Here is a 5746-nt window from a genome sequence, read left to right as displayed (position 1 = left end):
TAATGTCCTATATACATATATATATAGTGTTATAATGTCCTATACATATATATATAGTGTTATAATGTCCTATACATATATATATATATACATTGTGTTATAATATCCTATATATATATATATATATAAATTGTGTTATATTACTTTTGAAGCTAAATAAGCGCACCTCTATTACTTTTCAGGGCCGGGCGTGGCCTAGTGGCTAATGTGTCGGACTGTCAATCTGAGGGTTATGGTTCGTGTGCTGTTGCCACAAAACACGCTCCAGTGTTTTGATCTGTGGGCACATTATAAGAGTAACGGGTAAGTTTCGGTATTCAGTTATAGACTTGGCATTAGGTGCTGTTGACTATCTGCCTTCCTTGTAGTCTATCAGTTTAAAACTAGGGATAGGTAGCGCTGATAGCCCTTCAGTAACTTTGCATGAATATCCGAAACAAACAAACATTCTCAAAATAACTGAGAAAACCTCAAAATAGTATTTCATGACATATGAATTCTTTGTAATCTTAAAAATTCTATTATTTCAACATTTAAAAAACTGATTCAGAACATAATAGGTTTAGAAAATGTATATTTAATAAAACAGACATTGTTGTAGTTACGTGAAGGCGCGAGGAGGTAACTCGCATGTTTTCTCCTGGTGACTCGCTACTGCTAACACGAGAAAATTACTGTTCATTTCGGACATCTTGGAAAATTGCTTAGAATGCTACCTTAGAGTTTTTTGAGGTCACTGACTACTGCTAACGTCAGGTCTTGAAAGCGAAAGGAATTCAAAATGTTATTAAACCGTTCATTGTCAGTTCGTGAGAGGATGTTCAACTCATCTTATATACGGACTGCTTGATTGTAAAAACAAGGGAGGGTAAGTCTGTCACATAAAAATTAATAGCAGATAAAAAATAGGGTTTACAAGTAGGCTGTGGGATTACTTTGCCAAAATAGTCATTCGTTGGAAATAGCAGATATAAATTTCTTATGTTTATATAAACAGCTGAATTTTAGGGCAAAGTTTGTCTGTAGATAATGTTTGTTACGTACTTGTTATAGAACAAAGTTAGTTTGTTTCAGATTTTCGAGCAAAGTTACACAAGGACTACCATAATATCCAACTAGGGTAGAAGGCAGCTAGTTAACAACACCCACCGCCCACTCTTAACCTACTCATTATTGTTAGTCCAAATAGTGGAATTTGACCGTCACTCTTATAACGCGCATACGGTCTCAAAGTGTGAAGCACATATTTGAGGCCATGGTCCACGAATATTGAACCCTTGGATTCACAGTTCAAGAATACTAAATACTAATTTAAAGATTAATTTGAAGCTTCTGAGTTCCAGCTGTACTCAGTAATGTAACTACTTTAGTTTGTATGACTAACAACGTAATATATATAAATGCACATCCGAGCTTACTGTGACATATTATCAAATGTTTAATTTACAACACATATGATTTAATATATAAAATAAACTTAACACAATAACACCAACATAAATAATAGAGAATTTAAATATGTGAATACATTTATAGACATATAATATAAGATTTAATATATATATATATGTTTTTGTGTGTGTGTATGTATATATAGATAGATAAATATAAGTAAAAAAATGTGAAGGTGATGAACTAAATAAATTAGATTTTTGGAGATAAATCACTTTAAAAACTATGGTTGTATTTTATTTTATTTATGTCCAAAAGTCTAATTTCCTTATATATATATGTGTGTGTGTGTGTATGTATATCTTACCATCTCTGTTATAAAATAACTATACACCAATATATTTATTTTAAACTTTGAATCTATTCAAGCTGGAGTTTACAGTATTTGTTTATCTAGGAGACAACTTTTCAAAGCTCGGCGTAGATGACTGTCATTTGATGAAACGACCGACATCTTGAAATATTACACACGGACCCTTGGACTGTTTTTTTTTATTATTATTGAGTTATTCATCATTAAATCTTCAGCGTTGATGGAAAACTTTTTTTGTGGCGAGACATTGGTAATATTTTCAATGAAATATATAATGTGCTTTAAAAAACGTTTCGTCTATTTTAAAGGAGTGGAGACGTCGCGTGCAGACTTGGTTATCTTACAAACTGTGTAGTCCTTGTAGTTCTTCTTGTTCAAACAAACTACAGTGCTGGATTTGTTAAAAAACACATTGTTTCCTAAAGATTGGAGTTACACTATACACGTCCTCATAACGTGTACACGTACGTACAAGTGAGGATTTATTTACCCCTTTTTAACGTTTTACCGAGCTAAATTTTAAGTTAAATCTAACCAGAATAAAGGTATCGGCTACACATTAATAACACAATAAACCCAAGATAGCTGACACACAGACTACAGTGCACGTGGAATAGTGATCATGAGTCACCACATGTCAAGTAGTGTTGTTCACCACATGGGTAGGATGATGAATATTTTATGTTTACATCCAGGAGAACGTTATTATAAGTCTCACTTAGGAAGAAACAAAATGTCTGAAAACTAATTTAATGTTGTCGAAGATATGTTGCGATTTTATGTTACGTGTTGTGTTAGCTGTTGACAAGAAGTTGAACGCGTTTAGTTACCACCGAGACAACCGACTGTTGACAGTATACTGATACAACATAGGTTTTTAATAGAGTATATAAGACTTCAAAGCAGTTTCCAGATATCAGAAATGTTCAAACATTTTACCATCTTTGTGTCGAAAGGGAAAGAGCTCTCTGCTTTCAAGGTCATGGGTCTTTGTCCGGTGCCTTCTTTCACATTATTTGTTTCTTTTTCTACTTAGACAAATGGAACTACTTGACCACTCATTCCCTTTAGAGTACAACTGTATGAAAATGTTTGACCACTCACTCCCGTTAGAACACAGCTGTATAAAACTGCTTAACCACTCACTCCCATTAGAACACAGCTGTATAAAACTACTTGACCACTCACTCCCATTAGAACACAGCTGTATAAAACTGCTTGACCACTCACTCCCATTAGAACATAGCTGTATAAAACTACTTGACCACTCACTCCCATTAGAACACAGCTGTATAAACTACTTGACCACTCACTCCCATTAAACACAGCTGTATAAAGCTGCTTGACCACTCACTCCCTTCAGAACACAGCTGTATAAAACTACTTGACCACTCACTCCCATTAAAACACAGCTGTATAAAACTGCTTGACCACTCACTCCCATTAGAACACAGCTGTATAAAACTACTTGACCACTCACTCCCATTAAAACACAGCTGTATAAAACTGCTTGACCACTCACTCCCATTAGAACACAGCTGTATAAAACTATTTGACCACTCACTCCCATTAAAACACAGTTGTATAAAACTGCTTGACCACTCGCTCTCTTCAGAACACAGTTGTATAAAACTGCTTGACCACTCACTCCCTTTAGAACACAGCTGTATAAAGCTGCTTGACCAGTCACTCCCTTCAGAACACAGCTGTATAAAGCTGCTTGACCACTCACTCCCTTCAGAATACAGCTGTATAAACCGCTGAACACTCACTCTCTTTACAGCATTGCTGTTATTTAAATAATCGTCTGAGGTTTTTCTATTTAGAAAGTAAACGTTCACTTTTCGATTGTTATATAATCGTTCACTTACCTGCTGTTAGCTCGAGCGATTAAGCTACTCTTTCCCTGGGGTCATATTTGATTGAATAGTGTTCATTACGGTCGACATTATGAAGTACCGTATAATTCATGACCAGAAGAAACTACACTCGGATATTATAAGACTTTGCGTCAGTTTCAATCGCTACTACCAACTATAACAAAAACGTTCCTTCATGAAAACGATTAAAACTATCAGGATAAAACTTGAGGTAGAGCAGGACATTATATTTACTTTCATATATTCATTGTTCGATTTAAAAACACTGCACCCATTAAACAAGCATAAAACAATCAGTGTACTTACTTTCAGTATCTCCTGTTCTCAATGATTCAACAATACAAGAACAACATGTTTAGTGTCATTCAGTCCAGTAGTTTTTCTGATTCAACAATACAAGAACAGCATGTTTAATGAAAAACTACTGGACTGAATGATTGATTCAACAATACAAAAACAGCATGTTTAATGAAAAACTACTGGACTGAATGATTGATTCAACAATACAAGAACAGCATGTTTAATGAAAACTAATGGACTGAATGATTGATTCAACAATACAAGAACAGCATGTTTAGTGAAAAACTACTGGACTGAATTATTGATTAAACAATACAAGAACAGCATGTTTAATGAAAAACTACTGGACTGAATGACTGATTCAACAATACAAAAACATCAACTCTTACAGTAGGCGAGTTCTGATTTTAATAGTCCTCCATTGGCTCAGCGATAAGTCTGTAAGCTTACCACTCTAAAAATCGGGTTTCGATACCCGTGTTGTGGAGTCATCATCTGGAAAGAGTCACATTGATAAAAGACAGTTTATATCGAAGAGAAACGGAACTCAGAATTCAAGGCCCTCAAATGAGAATCACAAAGGAACAAAAGATATCATCACAGACAACAATGGTGATATCGTCCGAAAAGAATATGTCTACTGTAAAAGTTGCTGTAAGTGTATTTTGGAGTTCTTTATTTTCATTTTTGGCTTTCATAACGATTCCTTTTTCATTCATACTGAAAAACGTTAAAGGAAAAAATACATTTAAAGAAACTTTTCTCAGCCCTTGAATAACAGTTGATTCAGTTAAAATACAACATTTGAAATATGCTAAGTCAGTAACACTAATACTGAAGGTGCATTTCTGCCCAACCATGGAATTCAGCTACTGGAGATGATGGATATTATCTAATGAGTAGCATATTTGTGACCTTTACTATTCGGTGGAAATCTCCAATATGGCCTTTTTCGAAACTTGGGTTTTCTAAAGAAAAACTCAAAGATGGTGCTCGTCTTTCAAGTATCATTGAAACTAAAACCCTTTGATTAACAAAAGTATTTCATGTCAGACTTCTCTGTGAGCAAGGAGAGAATTTAATGAGGCTCTACAGAGTAGAGAGTATTTCCTACGTGCACAAGATCCGACAAAAAATTTCTTATCGTTTATACCGAATAATTCTTCTATTTTAAAGATTCTTGTGTTTCTGTTGAATTTCTTCATCGTGTCTGGTATAAAATCTATAATAACTTTTATAACGACATTCCATTTGTTATCTACAGTATTTAATTCTTACAGTTGACTTTATCTATCACATGATAATTAGATGAAAAAAACCTAACATACTTCTGTATTTGATATACAAAAAAGACATTAACTTATCTGATGTCAACGCGAGAATTATTTAACAGTAGAACCATTCTGAGTAGAATTATTTAACGCTAGAACCAGTCTAAAGTAGAATTATGTAACACTAGAAGCAGCCTTAGTGGAATTATTAACACTGGAACCATTCTGAGTAGAATTATTTAATATTACAACCAGTCTGAGTATAATTATTTAACACTAGAACCAGTGTGAGTAGAAATATTTAACACTAGAACTAGTCTGAGTAGAATTATGTAACACTGGAACCAGTCTGAAGTAGAATTATTTAACACTAAAACCAGTCTGAGTAGAATTATGTAACACTGGAACCAGTCTGAAGTAGAATTATTTAACACTAAAACCAGTCTGAGTAGAATTATGTAACACTGGAATCAGTGTGAAGTAGAATTATTTAACACTAAAACCAGTCTGAGTAGAATTATGTAACACTG

Source organism: Limulus polyphemus, unplaced genomic scaffold, assembly GCF_000517525.1.
Source record: "Limulus polyphemus unplaced genomic scaffold, Limulus_polyphemus-2.1.2 Scaffold5123, whole genome shotgun sequence".
NCBI classification, from domain to species: domain Eukaryota; kingdom Metazoa; phylum Arthropoda; class Merostomata; order Xiphosura; family Limulidae; genus Limulus; species Limulus polyphemus.
The sequence above is the reverse complement of the archived record's forward strand: the minus strand, read 5'-3'. Positions refer to the sequence as shown.